This window comes from Pogona vitticeps, chromosome 14 (assembly GCF_051106095.1).
Source record: "Pogona vitticeps strain Pit_001003342236 chromosome 14, PviZW2.1, whole genome shotgun sequence".
Lineage (NCBI taxonomy): Eukaryota > Metazoa > Chordata > Lepidosauria > Squamata > Agamidae > Pogona > Pogona vitticeps.
Window position 1 is genome coordinate 8,994,867 of NC_135796.1, and position 18,907 is coordinate 9,013,773.

Below are 18,907 nucleotides of genomic sequence, written 5' to 3' on the forward strand. Positions count from 1 at the left end.
AAGAAAGGAGGTAAGGATCCCGCATGGTTATATTCATGAATCAAGATCAAGGTCCTCCCGAGTGCTCACTGTGACAAACCCAGACCTACTGGGATCTGCCACACGTTAACTAAGCTGCCACCAACCATTCCCTATAAGAAGTCACACAGACCAGGGATGGATTTTCAACAAATAAAAGAATAAGGTTTATTTAAAACAACACACAGGCAAAATAAAATGATCAGGTGAATAAGATATAGTAACATGGCTTAGTCTCATTCATACATGCATACAGTTTGGTTCACACAGAACACTTAACTTGAAGCACAGACCCTGAACCTATCAGTTCTGGCTAACCAACAGACACCTGAACCTATCAGGTTGGTACTCTGACACACAGTAGTACCCTGTCTGACACACAGACTCCCACACCAGCTTCTTCTTCCCAGCTGCTGCTTCTTCACATCCCAGCGTCTCCTCACACTCTCCACATATATATACAGTACAGCCCCTCCTCCTGATGTCCCGCCTTCCACTCCCCATAGGATGGAACTTTCCCTCCAAACCCATGACAGACAGGTAACATCAGTGCTGTATGTAACACCTCCCCTCTTTATAAGTTGTTTTGTAGGGGGAAAGCTAAGGTGCTTTTTCCCAAAAAACAACCTGGATAAAACACACAACAACAGTTATACATACCATATCATTCTTACTTATACTTACATTCTAAGTCCACCATATCAATTAGGCATTTAAACATTTACCATATACATTACATCAAGTTACCTTTATTCATACAAACCAAGTTCAAAAAACAGGTACATTTAACTTTTTGTTCACCAAAATATATACATAGTCCATGTTTCTTTCGCCGTCTTCAATCTTCAGGTCTTCTTGACAAGGCGTCAGCAACACAGTTCACTGACCCTCTGACCACCTTCACTTCAAAGTCATAGTCCTGCAGATTTAAAGCCCACCTCATAAGTTTGCTATTGTGGGTTTTCATTGTCTTTAACCATTGCAGTGGTGAATGGTCAGTGCACAGAACAAAATGTCTTCCCCAGATGTAAGGCTTGGCCTTCTGGATCGCGTAGACTATGGCCAAACACTCCTTCTCCACGGTTGCCAAATGTCTCTCACCTTTTTGAAGTTTCCTACTCAGGTAGGACACTGGATGCTGGTCACCATTCTCATCCTCCTGGCACAGAACTGCTCCTACCTTGCTGTTAGACGCATCGGTGTAGATGATGAACTCCCGGTCGAAGTCTGGAGCACGCAGCACTGGATAGTTGATGAGCGCCTGCTTCAACCTCTGGAACGCCTCCTCACAGTCGCTGGTCCACGGGATGCAGTCATCAGCCTTCTTCCTCGTCAGATCGGTCAGTGGAGCCGCAATCTCGCTAAACCTCGGGATGAACTTTCTGTAGTAGCCCACCAACCCAAGAAATGATTTGACTTTTTTCTTGGTGTTGGGTCTGGGCCAATCACGAACAGCTTCTATTTTGGCCTCCAGGGGTTTTATCACTCCTCCCCCTACCATGTGACCCAAGTATTTTATTTCTGGGCTACCCAGCTGACACTTGCTCTCTTTACAGGGCCTAAGCCAAAGCACTTCCTCCCCTGGGTTAAAGTGCCTCTCCCTGGCTTCCTGGTCATCCCAAGCTTTCTTTCTGACCTTTTGAGCTTGCAGGGTCTCTGTTGCTAGCTCTAGGTTTCTCTTTAGGTCCTTCCTTAAAGAGTCTCTATATGTCACAACGTCTTGTGGGTCATCCTGGGTGATCTGCTCCCAATCTTGCTTGACCAAATCAAGGGGCCCTTTCACCCTTCTCCCAAATAAAAGTTCAAATGGACTGAACCCGGTACTGGCTTGTGGCACTGATCGATAAGCAAACAAAAGGGATTGCAGCTTCTGGTCCCAATTGTTTGGATTCTCTGCCAAGTAAGCCCTAATCATGCGCATTAGAGTCCCATTGAACTTCTCAGTTAACCCATTACTTTCAGGATGATAGGCAGTGGTTTCCTTGTGCTTAATTCCACAGATTTGCCATAAGCGTTTCATGAGCTTTGATGTGAACGATGCGCCCAAATCTGTGATTATTTCTGAGGCAAATCCCATCCTGGACATATACCCCACCAAGGCATCTGCCACTGTGTTAGTTTCAATGTTAGTCAAGGGTATGGCTTCAGGGTACCTCGTGGCATGGTCCACAATGGTGAGAATGAACCTGTTCCCCCTCTTTGTGGCCTTGGGCAAAGGTCCCACAATATCCACCCCTATGCATTTGAACGGAGTGTCAATCACAGGCAAAGGGCACAACTTTGCTTTGGTCCTGTCGCGGCTATTCCCCTGCCTTTGACACACATCACATTGTTTACAGAACTCCCTGATCTGTTTTCCTATGTCAGGCCAGTAGAAATTCTGTGTGATTCTCTGCTGTGTTTTGTTCACCCCTAAGTGTGCAGCAAACATGTCAGAGTGCCCCCTTTGTAAGATCATGGGGTGATACTTTTCAGGTACCACTAGCTGACTCCTGATCCCATCTCCCCCTTTTGAGATATTCCTCGGGGTCTCTCTATATAAAATCCCCTTTTTCTCCAGAAATCTCACTGGGGTTTCAGGTGTTAGCTGGGCGTCAGTCACCTGTTCAAAGCACTTTTGGAGAGTGGCGTCTGCCTTTTGCTCCTGGCCAAATCTGCTGTCTGTTGTTAAGGTTTCCACCACAGCTTCTGAACTCCCCTCTGCTTCCGTCTCTGGCTCATCAGTACCCCCCTGAACTGTCCCCGTGGTGGCTTGTGAACGTGTAATCACTAGCACCCGTTTCACATGTTCAGCCAGGTCATTTCCCACGAGCACGGCTGCTGGCAGAGTCGATGAAATTGCTAGCCGCCAAACTCCCCTCCAGCCTTGAAAGTTCACAGGTACCTCCGCTACTGGCAGAGAGATTACCTGCCCCTCAATCCCTGCCACCTTCATGCTCTCATTTGGGAGTACATACTCCCTAGGAATAATATCTGGATGGCACAGGGTCACCTGAGAACAAGTGTCCCGCAGCCCCCGATACTGATGGCCAAGTATTCCTACGTCCACCCCTGCTGTCTCAAACAACTGAGAATCTGTTCTCACCAGCAGGCAGCGCCTGACCTCTACAAGAGGACCATTTTCCTCAGCCTGATCAGCAGAGGTAGCTGTTCCAGATTGAGTAGCCATGGCAACAGGCTCCCTCAGTGCCAATGAGCCTTGCTCTTTCTGGACACAGAACACAGCTTTTGGCTTGGTTCCACTCGAATCCTGAGGCACCATTCCTTTTAGCTGCTTTAATTTCTCACACTCTGAGATTAGATGGCCCTTTCCCTGACAGAAATAACATTTTCTGGTGTATTTTGAGTCTTTCTCCTCTTGTTTTGGTTTTCCCTCCAAAATCTGAGGTCTTGGTTTTATGTCTGAGGGCTTCCCTTCACCATGGGCCCCTCCCCCTTGCTGGCTTTTCCCTGGTCCCTGAGAGTACTTGCTGTAGGTTTCTTTTGGTTTCCCCATCGCTTTCCCCTCACCCAAGGGCTTTCTTATTTGGGAAATAAAATCTGCAATCTCGGCGGCTTCTGCCACAGATTTCGGTTTCCTTTCCCTCACCTGGAATTTCAGTTCCCCATGCAGGACTGAATAGAACTGTTCCAGCGCTATCAAGTCTTTGAGCTGCTGAAAGGTCTCTGTCCCCTCCTGAGATAGCCATTTCTCAAGCAGCCTCACCAATTGGGCCCCCACTTGGGTAAAAGTCTGCTCTGGTTTCTTTGTGAGGGACCTGAATCTTTGCCTCAGCTGTTCCGCATTTATCCCATGTCTTGCAAACACCAGTTTTTTAAACTCTGCAAAATCTTTCATCAGTTCCTCAGGCATCTCGGCATAGACCTCAGCCAGGCTACCACTGATTAAAGATCGCATGATGGTCATCTTCTCAGTTTCCCTCACTGAGAAGTCCACAAACGCTCTTTCCACTAGGGAAAAGAACACCTCAGGACAATCTCCCTTGTGGTACACAGGGAATTTCTTCAGGTCAGCTTTAGACAATTGGCCTCCCTCAGAATCCCTATTGTTATTATTGTTCTGATTCATCAGTTCCAATTTTCTTAGCTCAAACGCCATTTTCTCTCTCTCCAATGCCAATTCAAATTGTCTCTGTTTCTCCCTTTCCTCCCTTCTTTCTCTCTCTAATCTTTCCTCCATTTCCCTCACCCTCAGTTCATGCTGTTGGGCTAGGAGCAATTTTCTGAGTTCTGGGTTCTGCTCTCCCGTGCTGTCACCCTGCACTGAGCCAAATTCATCCTCAGAACCTTGGTCAACCTGGGGGTCTTTCACTTCACCCATTTCTGCCATTTGGCTTCGAGTCAAGGGCATAATCCCCCCCCCCCAGAACAGGCTGCTTTAAAAAGTCAAGCCTCAAAATAAAACGACCACTTTTTTTTTCTTTTGCCTCAGAACCAGCTTTCCCTATAGATTGCTGCTGTCCTTCAGCACTACTTGCAACAGTTGCGAGCTTAGAGTCTACCCCCCTCTGCTGGGCCTCTCAGCAGACAAGCTAGCTCACTGCTATTTCACAGGTTTTGCCTCAGCTTTTTTCCCGCCAAAAACAGGCTGCCTCAGAGCACCCTAATCTAGTCTCCCCAGTTGGCACGTTCTTCCACTAGCGCACCTCCCCCTGAGGTACACCTAGAAGATTACCTACGCGCCTCAGATTGTCCCTGACTAGACCCCCCTTGCTCTGGGCACACTTGCCAAGGCTTTGCTGGACCACTGGACAACTGGACCAGTCGTATCCCACACGCTGGACACCAATCAATGTGACAAACCCAGACCTACTGGGATCTGCCACACGTTAACTAAGCTGCCACCAACCATTCCCTATAAGAAGTCACACAGACCAGGGATGGATTTTCAACAAATAAAAGAATAAGGTTTATTTAAAACAACACACAGGCAAAATAAAATGATCAGGTGAATAAGATATAGTAACGTGGCTTAGTCTCATTCATACATGCATACAGTTTGGTTCACACAGAACACTTAACTTGAAGCACAGACCCTGAACCTATCAGTTCTGGCTAACCAACAGACACCTGAACCTATCAGGTTGGTACTCTGACACACAGTAGTACCCTGTCTGACACACAGACTCCCACACCAGCTTCTTCTTCCCAGCTGCTGCTTCTTCACATCCCAGCGTCTCCTCACACTCTCCACATATATATACAGTACAGCCCCTCCTCCTGATGTCCCGCCTTCCACTCCCCATAGGATGGAACTTTCCCTCCAAACCCATGACAGACAGGTAACATCAGTGCTGTATGTAACACTCACCATGGCCTGTGCTCTACTTTTGCTTGCCCTTCTCAGTTACTGCTCAGGTAAGGTCATGTAGAATGAACTTGACACGGTAAAGGCACACCTCTGTTTGCATTGTGTATTTGCCCTCTGTAAATAATGTTTTTCGGGTATTTGTGAATGCAGGAAATGCATCAGACTCATGGCTTTTTGCTTTCTCATCTTCCCAAGGTATCCGTTCAGAGGCAACAGTGACCCAGCCTGCCTCTGCATCAGTGTCTCTGGGAGAAACAGTGAAACTCTCCTGCACTGGAAGCAGTGATGGTACCTGGAGCATCTTCTCCTGGTATCAACAGAAACCAGGACAGGCTCCTCGATTTGTGCACTGTGATGACTGCAACAGGGGAGAAGGGACCCCTGATCAGTTCACAGCTTCTGAATCTGGGGACACAGGCTTTTTAAACATCACTGATTCCCAGGCTGAAGATGAGGCCAATTATTACTGTGCTTCCTGGGACTATACAAGCAGTACGTTTCACAGTGATTTATTCTGATGGGGAACTGTGACAAAAGCCTTCTCTCTGTCTCCCTGGAGTAAAGAAACAGCATCTCAGCAGACTTTGCTGCCCCTCTGATTTCTGCCTCATTATGTTATTTCTTTTCTCCTTCAGTTACCTACTGCTTTTCATCAGGTTATTATTTGTTGTTGTTTAGTCATTTAGTCATGTCCGACTCTTCATGACCCCATGGACAAGAGCAAGCCAAGCCCTCCTGTCTTCCACTGCCTCCCGGAGTTTGGTCAAATTCATGTTGATAGTTTCAATGACCCTGTCCAACCATCTCGTCCTCTGTCATCCCTTTCTCCTCTTGCCTTCACACTTTCCTAACATCAGGGTCTTTTCCAGGGAGTCTTCTCTTCTCATGAGATGGCCAAAGTATTGGAGCCCCAGGTTATTATAGGTTGTAATAATTATACTCACATGTTTATGTGCAGCTGTCAGCTTCTCTCGCATCCACCCCTTTTTTGGGTCACATTTGTATTTGTAAAGTGACGGTTAAGACAATTTGTGTGATGTGGTCCTTCTGTCTTTGAGCTGGTCAAGCTACAATACCCATCATTTCTGATAGTTAATTTCTGATAGTTCTCATTGGTGTTCCTTGCCTGCAGAGTGTTGGGAGGTGGAATATCATCAGGTGAACTAATGGTGAATTTTTGCCTGCCCCGTCTTGCCCTTTCATTGTCCAGATGTCAAACACTTCAGCAATAAATGTCAACCTAAGAGAGCTCCCACTCCAGTCTCAAGAAGCGCTTACAAGTGTCTTTACTCATTTTTATTGTCCAATATTGTTTCAGTACTGGTCACGATGTAGCCCCTTGAGAGAGGAGCCTTGCCACTGAAATGCTCTCCCTCTTTTCTTTAGGATAGTGCCGAACACCTCTTGACCAGCTGGGGACACGCTTGGCATTAGTACATCTCTGCGTATCTTCCTTTTGCATATCTGCAGAGCCTTCACCACTGTGCGGATTTGTATAAGTACTGAGAAAAATTCTTCACTGTCCCGACCAGAGCAGAGAGAAATTCAGCCAGAATTCCAAACTGCAACACTGAGTGGAGAAGTAAGACAAAAGCCTTCTCTCTAAAGAAGAGAAACAGAATCACAAGACATGCTCCAGGACCTCTGACGTCGGCTTCATAACTACCCTATTTTTAGGGTGATGCAGATCATAATGAGAGATCAAAGGCCAAGCAGGTGTCATAGATGAAATCCATCACATGGCAAACTACCAATGAACATAAAAGCAATGGGAGAGGGTCCATTTGGTGGAATGGAACAGGGCATCATTTCATGCATTCATGTGATTTGAAATATACCCCTTAAAGACTTTTGCCTACATTATCTGCATCAAAAGTGTTATCAATGTCTCTTTCATCCCTAGCCATTGTCTGGTTGCTGATTTTATTCATAATCTCTCTCCCTCTTTCATATTTTTGTTTTAAAATATTGGCCATGATTGGTTGTGTAAGGCCAACTCTTGTGCCTTGCAGCTGTGAAATGTTGGACTGCGGTAGTTAAAATAGTTAAAATCTAGCTCTCCCGAATGCTACATACAGGCAGGTAAAGGTAAAGGTTCCCCTTGACAATTTTTGTCCAGTCGTGTTCGACTCTAGGGGGCGGTGCTCATCCCGTTTCCAAGCCATAGAGCCAGCGTTTTGTCCGAAGACAATCTTCCGTGGTCACATGGCCAGTGCGACTTAGACACGGAACGCTGTTACCTTCCCAGTGAGGTGGTCCCTATTTATCTACTCGCATTTGCATGCTTTCAAACTGCTAGGTTGGCGGGAGCTGGGACAAGTGACGGGAGCTCACTCCGTCACGTGGATTCGTTCTTACGACTGCTGGTCTTCTGACCCTGCAGCACAGGCTTCTGCGGTTTAGCCCACAGTGCCACCACGTCCCACATACAGGTAACCTTCCCTCTAATTTTCCGTCCTGCAGCAGGGGAGCCTTGCTCCCTACCCACGGGGATGGCTGGGGCTTCATTCAAAATGGGAAGGAAAACAGCTGGCAGGTGGTTGCCCACACACAGCCCCAACGGAGCTCTAGACAAGCATGAGCGCAAGTGGGCACTGAGCTTAGAAGGAATGTTGGCTACAGTTGTTTCTCGCTTTTATATGCAGAATGAAGAGAAGTGGAATATTCTTCAGTAAAATCACGGGAAGGTGTTTTTTTCCTGGTCCTTCTTGGTCAATCACATGCAGATTTTAACCACTTCATCAATAAATGTGTCTCTAAGAGAGCACTCCCTCTAATTCTTGTTTTTGTGCTTTTGTTTTTTTAAAAGATTTGGAGATACTTGTGAGCTGCTTCGATCTGGAGAAGCACAAGTGGAGTCTTCTTTCCTGGCAAACAGTGGTTTTAACAGGGAATGTGTGTTATCTGGTTGTTGTTTAAACTCAAACCTGTGTTAGTGAGGATGTAGCCCATGGTTGTTGTTTTTAATTTCTTGCTGTTCTATAATTTTGGACATTGACTAGTCACTGTTTCCAAACTGAAAGCATGTTTGGCATTAATATACTTTTATACATTGTCTTAATTTTGCATATTTGTAAAACCCTTGGTGATGTATAGATATTTACAGGGATGGAGGAAAATTCTTCACTGTCCTCATCACCAGGGAAGAGAGAAAATTTGTCTTTCCTCATCCATACCCAGAAAAACGCAACAAGCTGCCAGTTACTTGTGTTTGTTGCCCCTTGTATGTCCCAGTTCTTCTGCCCTCAGCCTTCAGTTGTCCGAAATGTTCTACATTTCGGACAACTTACAGAACTCAAATGATCCTGGAGAGGGTTGAAGGACTGAGACCAGCCAATTGTTGGTGGAAATAGTTCAGAACATGATGTAGCTTTCTCTTAATCTTGTCTAACCATTCCTCCATACATCTAACATAACAAGGTAACCTAACCCTAACCTAACGTAATGTAATTTATTTCTCCTCTTTTAATTAATAAATAGAATCTTTTTAAAATTGCAATCAATGATCAATACTTAAAGAATGAATAATGCAAAACATGCATTGTCCATGGGGTGGGAAATCTTTCAAAGAGAATGCAAGATCAATGTTATAGGAATTGCCTATATATTTACAGACATAAAAAGTCAAATTACAGATTATGAACTGGGAGATTATACTTGCTTATAACATACTGTATTCTGATCCAAAAGAAATTTGAAAACAAATTGTTCGTATCAGTTGCCTGGAGAATTTCATAAAAACCAGTCCATCAAAGTTTATTTTCTGTGATTTTGTTGTGTGGTCTGCTGCAACAAAAAGGAGGGGGCAAGAGGGTGAAACACCCTCTCCTTTCATGAGACATAGAACCCATTTCCTCTTAAGTGTCTGATTTGCAAACAGCCCCTACAAGTCCCACCCACCCCTCGAAAGCTCCTCCTTCCCAAAGCTTGAGCAAGACTAATGAGACAATCAGCCCCAAAGGGCTTGAGGGTTGCAGGCCCTTCACCCTTGTGCCACCTTGTGTATAACTGTTGTCCTTGGCTAGCCATCCAATGCCTGTGCTGCAGAAGGAAAACATAACCATTGTTGTAGAACTCCAGTGTTAGAAGGGACCTTATGGATCCTCAAGTGCAGCTCCTGTGAGGGAGGCACCAGGCGGAATCAAACTCCCAACTTCCCACGTTCCGCATTTTCATTCATGCACAGAAATAAGACCCTGTCAGATTGACTTATGATCTATGAACCCTAAAATCTGAGTGGGAAAGAATGAAGTATTTCAAACTTCTGATCTGTTTGATTCCAAACAGTTCTATTTTTAATTCTTTATTTTTTAAAAAAACTGTTTTAATCTCAGTAGTTAAAAGTTTTCCCTCTTTCTACTTGTCTTGTATTCAGAACATTCACTGTTGACATCTTCCAGTCGAAAATGCCTTTGGTATTCATTGTTGAGAGCACAGACTGTGTGAGGAAATTGTTGTGACTCTAACATTTAAAAATAAACTTCTAATTGTGCAGATTTAAATGATTCAGATAGAAACTACAAAGCAGGTGGAGCTACGGTCTCCCTTAGTAGACCACCCCTTATTTGTTATTTTATCCTAAGTGGTACTTATTGTCTCAGTAATTCAATCAGAGACTCTGGTAATGAAAAAGAAGAAAATATTTCCATTTACTTACAGTTCTTCTTATATAAAAACTAACATCACATTGTGTAAAAGTGTTAACTTGCTACATCACTGAGTTTAACTGGTCAATTAGCTTAATTACTGACTAACTGACAAAACACTTCACTCAAACTGTCCACTTAGGACAGACTTTATTTATTTATTTATTTATTTATTTATTTATTTATTTATTTATTTATTTATTTATTTATTTATTTATTTATTTATTTATTTATTTATTTATTTATTTATTTATTTATTTATACCCTGCCTATCTGGTCATTGCTGGCACTGACTCTGTCTGATAGAACCCTGACTCCAGTGCTAGAAGGGACCAAAAAGGATCTGAGGTAGAGAGGGAACAATTTTCAGCTCCTGAATTGACTGACAGCAACCCCAATCCAGAAAGGTTTCTCCAACCCAACAATTCTTAAAGGCATCTTATGCAGGATGCAATATACCCAACATTAACAGCCATTCGTGTCTCTTCTTCACCAACACATTTGGTTGGTCTTTCTTGTCTCTTGATTGCTACCGTGGCCAGAACGAGGGACATGCCCAGGGCTTTTACCTATTATTTCATGACGAATGTCTCTCATGTTCATTGCCACAGCCCTAGCAAAGCTAGTGAGATACATACATTTTTGCCAGGCCAGTGAGCAGAGAACAGATTTGCATGAAGGGGCTGTTCCGTGTTCTCAGAGCATCTAAGGAAGGTAGTGAGGCCTCTGCCTGGTCCTCTCCCAGAAGCAAAGTCAGACACCCCCAGAGAGAGCTCACCATGGCCTGGGTCCTGTTCCTCCTTGGTCTTCTCAGCTACTTCTCAGGTAAGTCTATGCAGAAAGAGCTTCCCACTTCATAGCTGCTCACATCTTTATCATTATGCATTTACCACCAATACCTAGCACTTTGGTGACGTTTCAGAGAACAGAAAGTGTGCTGGACTCATAGTTTTTCCTTTTCCATCTTCCCAAGGTGTCCGTTCACAGCCAACAGTGACCCAACCTGCCTCCGCATCTGTGTCTCTCGGACAAACAGTGAAACTCTCCTGCACCAGAAGCAGTGATGGGAGCTGGACCAGCTTCTCTTGGTATCAACAGAAACCTGGACAGGCCCCTCTCTTTGTGCTCTTTGATTCCAGCACCCGGGGAGAAGGGATCCCGGATCGATTCACTGGTTCAGCCTCTGGGAACACTGGCTATTTAACAATCACTAACATTCAGGCTGAGGATGAGGGAGACTATTACTGTGCTGCTTGGTATGGAACTGATGATGTGTTTCATGGTGGTTTATTCTGATGGGGAACTGAGACAAAAACCTTCAGAGCAAAGAATCAAAATTGCAACAATGCTATGGCATCACTCTCTCCTGTCCCATAATACTCCTTTATTTTCATTGGACTAAAAACTGATATATGTTGGCTCATCTTATTTTTTAATTTTTAAAAAAACTTTAAATCTTTATTGCATTTAAAAAAGAAATTACAAAAATAAGTAAATAATTATCACAATATTAGCACATAAACAAAATAACTTTCCATTAGCTCTTTTGCAAAACAGTAAGTCTTTTACATTTTTACTTCCTTATTTTCCACCAGATATTTATTTTCTTCGCAATCTCAGTAATACCTTTCTTAATTCTTATTTTATATCCATATTAACAATCTGCTTTACTTTGTTTTTACTTTTGTTGAGAGGCAGTTCTGCTTCTAATTTAAGCCTAAGTACAGGTTTGGAATCTTTCTTACATTTCTCTTTGAGATAATTGTTTACTTTTCCCTGTTGAGATTCGTGCTCCGTTCTACTATTTCCTTTCAATGAGTCTGCTAGTTTGTCCATTGATATTAGTTCCTGTAATTTTATTAAACAATCCTCTACCGAAGGTTCCTCCTTGTCTTTCCATTGTTTTGTCACTTGAATTCTGGCTGCGCCTAATAGGTATAAACAACATTTTTGTCTCTTGTCTTGAGTTTAGCTTTACCATATTGAACAAATAAGTTTCAGGTTTCATCTCCATTGTTATTTTTAAATCTATGGTGATTATTTTTTTCTATTTCTTTCCAAAATTTCCTAATAAATTGAGGGTCATGATAGGCACCATCAAATGGCAAGCTAGAAATGATTGGTGAAGGGGAGCTGTGCTTGAATGATTCAAGAAGTTGTTTGCTGACATTCTCCTGTGCTGACATGAACGAACTGTGCTTTTCGCAGATTTTTTTTAAAAAAACCAACCATTATGAATAGTTCCTTCATCCCTTATTAATGTTTGTCATTGGTTTGATGCAAACACACTATCCCATTTCCCCCATGTTAATTTGTAATGTGTTGGCTGTGGGGACTGCTACAATGCTCTTTTTTCTGCCCCTGAATGCAAGCTGCGGGACCACCAATCACATTGTTCTGTCATAGACATTGTCGTTGCTCCTCACCTTTAGTCCTGCAGAATTAAGTGAAGTAGGAGACGGTCAGTAGAATTCCGGGGGATCGTTCTGTGATCCTTCCTGCTCAACCACATGGAGACCTCAAACTGTCAAATCTATGCACCGATGTCTAACATGCACATAAGAGGGCTCTCCCTTAAAACTCAATCTAAGCCTTCTTTTTGAAATATTTGTCAGTTTCCACATCGGTGAAAGTCAAGTCTCCTTCCATGAAAAACTGTTTTTCAGGGGCAGGTGGGTGGGTGTGCAATACTTATTATTTAAGATCAACCATAATATTAAGATACTATTTGATCCTACTTGAGGGGGATTTCCACTGCCCCACCCCATAAGCAGCTTGCATGCTGCTTAAGACTGCTGTTACTACAACAACTATGCCTAGACACTTTTGAAACTGCTTGGGGAAGATGGAATATGCAACCATCAAACGTTTGCAATCTAATTGATTTTCCAGTGGTCTAATCTAATTGATTTTCCAATAAAGGTATTGCCTGCTTCTGCATTTGTATTTCCCACTAAGAGGAATCTCTAGCTGTCCTTCTTTCCTTGAGGAGATCCACCACTTACTCTTCCCGAACTGAAAGCACATTCGGCATTAATACTCATTCCTGCATCACCTTCATTTTTCATGTCAGAAAAGTCCGGGCCAATGTGAAGACTTTCACCAGGATTGAGGAAAATTCTTTGTTGTCCTTTCTGGTGAGAAGAGGAACTAGCTGTTCATCATCCTCACTTCTTGGGATGAGATGAGTTACCATTTATACCTCCTGTTTTATGAATGTGGCATATTGTGCTTCCTGAATCCATGATTTAGGATGCCAGGAACTGTCCCGATATTGATGCATAATTTCATTCCCATGTTGTCAGCAAGGAGGAGGATGCTAAACTTTACATAGCAAAAGACAGATGTATGTTGATAACACCAATAGCAGCAGTCAAGATGATCTACAGGGTAACCGCTTGTGTTTACAACTTTTCACAATTGCTTTGTATTTGGGTGAAAATTGTTTGAAATGTTTGCTTTGTGAAAAGTGTTGAAATGTTTGCTTTATGTGTGGGTGAGAAGTGGATTAAAAGAAACGATTTAGCTTTTGGGATTTCCCCTTACTTGATGTCACGTTCTGAATGGTAATGAGCACAAGAGGGTATCCTACAGACCATCCTGACTGCTGCCATTGGTGTTGTACTTTGCCATGCTGCACTTTGCCATGGAAAGCTTGGCATCCTTTTTCCTGCTACCCACCCAGGCATGATATTGTGCAGCAATATCAGGGCATTTCCTGCTGTTTTAAATCATGGATTCAGGAAGCAGAATATTCCACATGTATGAACTGGAGATTAATGAACTGGAGTCTGACGGCGATTGTGATTTGACTGTCATCAACGCTCCACCTAATACACTCAGTGTAGTGGAGTGGATAGAGTGATGAACTAGGACTTCGGAAGCCTGGCTTTGAATCCTCTCTCAGCCATGAAAACTCAGTGAGGTTTTCAAATGCAAAAATAGGTGATACCTTTATAGACCACTAAAAAATCATCATACAATAAATGAGCTTTCATATACTAAAACACCACTTCATCAGGTTTCTCCCAGTGTAAGTTCCATCTTGACTGGCACAAAATGGAACAAGTGTTCAGCCAGAGAATACAGGTCACAGGGGTGCTGGTGATGGCAATGATTACCCACATGGATGCAATGAAAAGGGTAACTGGTTGTTGTGGGTTTTTCGGGCTCTTCTGAAGGTTGTTCTTCCTAACGTTTCACCAGTCTCTGTGGCCGGCATCTTCAGAGGACAGCACTCTGCTCTGGAAGGGGAATTGATGGGAAAAATCTCTGCCAAAGGAAGGAAGCAACATCTGAGCACTGTAGGGAATGCCACTTCCTTCAATTAGCCATATAGAGAATGTCTATGGTCCAGGTAGTTGATCTGCTTAGCATCTACTCAGAGAGCCTTTGTGGCTGGTCCTGGAGACAGCAAACCTTCCTTAACTGCACAGCAGAAGCTGTTTCTCTAAAGCTGGAGTCCCTCCCAATGTGTTAGACTCCAGCTCCCTTGATGGTCCACCATTCTGAGGTGTGAAATGTGGCTGAGGATGCCTGCTGGCTTCCCTCTGGGCCTGTAGGGGGAGATGTTGCTCCGTTCATTCCCCTGTTTCTGCTGAGATGGAAATACCTGCACCTGTGCTGTGCAGTGAAGCCAGGCACTCTTCAGCCCAGCCGGGCACTTTTCTTCCGGCCCTTCCTGCTCATTCAGGCACGGGAAATCAACCACGAGTTGGCCCAACTGGGGTGCACCGGAGGGAGCCAGACTCTGCTGGTTCCTTCTCTTTTGTGCATCGCTTGAAGGGTTAAACTAGTTTTAAACCCTGGAGGTTTGACGCCCTCTGTTTCTGGCTTGCTTTGCCTCCCTTTCAAAGGATGCAGGGCTGGCCATTCGGCAGAGCAAGGCAACTGCCTCAAACTGCTGATATGATGGGTGGGCTTTGGATATCGCCGCCCTCTAGGATGCCCCTCCCTTTCTGTTTCTTTGGTCAGGAAGACAATGGCCATTTAAAGGTTTTCATTAAGGTGGATTAGCCAGGACAGCCCAGGAGAGCTGCACCCAACCTTCTGGTGTGAATAAAATCTGGAGTGAAAGGGACCAGGGCAGGGGAATCAGGACAGCATCTGTGAAGAATGAGCCAAAATCTGATTCCAAGGAAGTAGTATATGAAGGGGTCTGTAGGGCATGCCTTGCATCACCTACTCTTGGGAAGGGTTCCACGCAGAGATGAGCAGGAACCAAACTACGAACTGGAAAAAAAAAATCCAAACTGGGCTGGTTCATGATTTGGTTTCTGGTGTAATTCATGCAAAGGCATTTTGCTGAAACAAAAGGAAGTGCTAATCTGTTTTCTGCTTGGCCCTTCCATTTTCCTTTGATAAAAGAGATGCCCCCACCCCTTTCCCAAGCCCCCGTTGCCTCTCTACCTCCTCCAGCTGCCTCTTCCACCTTCTCCTCCACCACCACCACAATCTTCAGAGACAGGGACCTGGTTTCTGTTCTGGGAGCTGGACCTGCTTTCTCTGCACATCTCAGCTCATGCACAGCTCACGTGCAGAGGCAGCAGGCCTGTCTCTGGAGAGGGTGGCAGTGGAGGAGTAGCCCACAAGACAATGTAGGGATGGGGACCGTGAGAAGGGGGTGGGCGGGTGGCAGAGGGGGTGGAAGTATCAGGTTCCCCTCCTCTGGAAAAGCAATCAGTGAAACAGTTGACTTTTCCAGCGTTCGGGGGTGGATGGTGGTTCATGGGAAGCCAACCACCCCATTTTTGCCAGTTTTTCCAGTTCATGCCCATCTCTGGTTCCGTGTGTTGTGCTGAAAACACACCCATCTGAAAGTAGCCATTACGGTTCAGATCCACTTCCACAGCTCTCTAAGCAGAGAGTTTGGTCTTCACCTTCATGAACAAGCAAAAGGCTTTGAGTGGTGAGCCTTCTCTTCTTCTTTTCCTTTTCCTCTTGGCTGTGAAGAGTTCGCCTTTAGAGCCCTGCCTGTTCCGTCATTTGTGATGCTGAGTTACAACTACAGAGACTGCAAGAACGACAAGGGCAGTAGCAACAACAACAAGGAAACCGACAAAGCTCCCTCCCCCCTGGGGTACAGAAACATAATGGATATGGCAGGTGGATAAAAGTGAGAATTTCATTCGAGTATCTCTAAAACTGGATGAAAAGTTTGTCATTTAAAAAAACAACAACACCAGATGCTACACATTTGTTGACTGTGAGCTGGGGAATGTTTAGCTTTCTTGCTGCCCTGCCTTTTCCATCCTGGGAGAACATCATCCTCTCTCTCTGCCCATCAACACAGGCCCTGGTGACACGAGGGAAATGTTAGATAGTTATCCCCCAGTTACGTCAGAATTTAATCACATATATCATCTCATCACAGTTTTCATCCTGGTCACACGACACAAGGTTAGGACTGAGACATTTTCTCACCTAGAGGTGTAACTGTGCAACATTTCCCCATCGCCAGGAGGGTTGTGTTATTTTGTACATTTGTTGTACAAAGTGCATTCCTTACTGGGATTGGCTGAGTGCATAACCTACCCTGCTTCTGTTCCGAATCAAAGCCAAGAAGGTGGTCACCATTCCTGCAGCATGCACATTATTTTTTAAAAAATGAGCCTCGTGGCGCAGTGGTTAAAACGCTGTACTGCAGCTAAAACTGTGCTCATGACCTGGGGTTCAAATCCCAGGTAGCCGGCTCAAGGTTGACTCAGCCTTCCATCCTTCCGAGATCGGTAAAATGAGTACCCAGCTTGCTGGGGGGGGGGGCAATGTGTAGCCTGTATAATTAAAAAATTGTAAACTGCCCGGAGAGTGCTTGTAGCGCTATGGGGCGGTATATAAGTCCAATAAATAAATAAATAAATAAATAAATAAATAAATAAATAAATAAATAAATAAATAAATAAATAAATAAATAAATAAATAAATATTGTGGCCGGTACATTGATACGTTGGTAAACGTATGTCACTGAGTGGCCACCACCATTACATTACTGGCTGGTAATAATTTTTTCTATCCTGTGGAAAGATGCATTGAAATGTTGGTGTGCCAATGTCAACAGGGGGGAAGGGTACTGCTGAGTAAATATCCCGAGTCTATTGTGTGCCATGCCTTTTTGCAAGAGCAGCCAGTGTAACAGAGGGATACCTGCCTAATCAGAAACCTCTTTCCTGATCAACATTAACTCTAATTTCCACCCCCTTGAGTCTGCCTCCCCTCTGAGTGGGGTTCCCTTGCGAGAGGGATGAAAGGGGCTGGAAGTGATAGCTGGGGGTGGACAGGGGGGGAGGAAAGCTGTGCGAAGGGGGGGACAACGTCAAGCATGCTCCTGTAGTCACACACCTTAGAGAGAGAGACGTGTTTCACCCCAGAAGGGAAATTGGTCCTCTGCAGCCGCCTATCGCTTCTGAGATATTTGCATACATAGGAAATCTTGGGTTTGGGGAAGGTTCAAAGGAGAACGGCAAAGATCTTCCACCTGTCTTTGTGCTGGAGAATTTGGAAGCCCTCACCATGGTCAGGCCCTTGATGCTCATTGTGCTTCTGGCTTACTCTTGGGGTAGGAGAAAAATTTAGAAATGCTTCATTAAACACCCCTCCCCATTTTTAATATTGATGCAGCTCCTTCAGGAAGCGTCCTCTCATTGTCATCTTCCTCCTTCTCTTACTTTTGTCACTGATTTGGGTTTCAGGTTGTGATGGGCAGTTCACGATGTCTCAGTCGCCGTCCGTCTCGGCCGCCATCCGAGAAACAGTCCAGATCCCCTGCAGGAGAAGCAGAGGGAGTGTGAACGACCACTGGAACTCTTGGTACCAACAGAAGCCTGGCAGTGCCCCCATATTGCTAATATATAGCGATGATGCTACAGCCTCAGGGATCCCAGAGCGATTCTCTGGTTCCATTGATGAATCTGCCAACACGGCCACCTTAACCATCTCCAACGTTCAAGCAGAAGACGAGGCCGACTATTACTGTTTATCTTCTGACAGCAGCAGGCAGAGCACAGTGACGCAACCCCAGGGGGAAGTGAGACCAAAACCTCCCTCCAGCCGACACTGGGCTTCACTAGGCATCAGCTGCACTTGGGGGGCCGAAGCACTGAGGATGTCCACAGTTCCCCATAGGGACCCCAAATGGCCTCACGAATGGGGCAGGGGAGTGTTGGAAATGATGAATTCACTTACACCTCCAGCCCCAGGGGGGAGCTCTTGGTCTACAGTTTGGGTGCAGGAACCGTACAGCAAACACAGAGGAAGCCAAATGCTCTTTACACTGAATAATGTGGAGTTCTGCAAAGGTTTGCAAATGGGGTCAGAAGCATTTTCAGACAGGAAAGGGCTGTTCATACTCCCATCAGTCATGCTCAGTCCTTTCTCTTCTGACACACCTCACCTGTCTTTTGTTTCTGCTCCCCCATTGTGGCTTCTCTTGTCTGAGAGAGACAGGATGAAACTTTATTTTATTTATTTATTTCATTTGTACCCTGCCCATCTGGTCTTCAAAGGGATGTGGTGGCGCTGTGGGCTAAACCTCAGAAGCCTGTGCTGCAGGGTCAGAAGACCAAGCAGTCGTAAGATCGAATCCACGTGACGGAGTGAGCGCCCGTCGCTTGTCCCAGCTCCCGCCAACCTAGCGGTTCGAAAACATGCAAATGCGAGTAGATAAATAGGGACCACCTCGGTGGGAAGGTAACAGCATTCCGTGTCTAAGTCGCACTGGCCACGTGACCACGGAAGATTGTCTTCCGACAAAATGCTGGCTCTATGGCTTGGAAACGGGGATGAGCACCAAGTCCTAGAGTCAGACACGACTGGACAAAAAATTGTCAAGGGGAACCTTTACCTTTACCATCTGGTCTTGCGACCACTCTAGGTGACTGAAAAGTGGACTGGAACCCTTTGGGTTGGGATTATTCCAACTTCTTATAATGCTCC

At 44.9% G+C, this 18,907-nt stretch overlaps 1 protein-coding gene across 1 annotated transcript in view; it reads left to right on the plus strand.

Annotated features, from left to right (window-relative positions):
• LOC140702678 (Ig lambda-1 chain V regions MOPC 104E/RPC20/J558/S104) overlaps nucleotides 1-18,907 on the plus strand; it is a 255,235-nt gene that overhangs the window by 88,523 nt on the left and 147,805 nt on the right. The window lies entirely within an intron of this gene.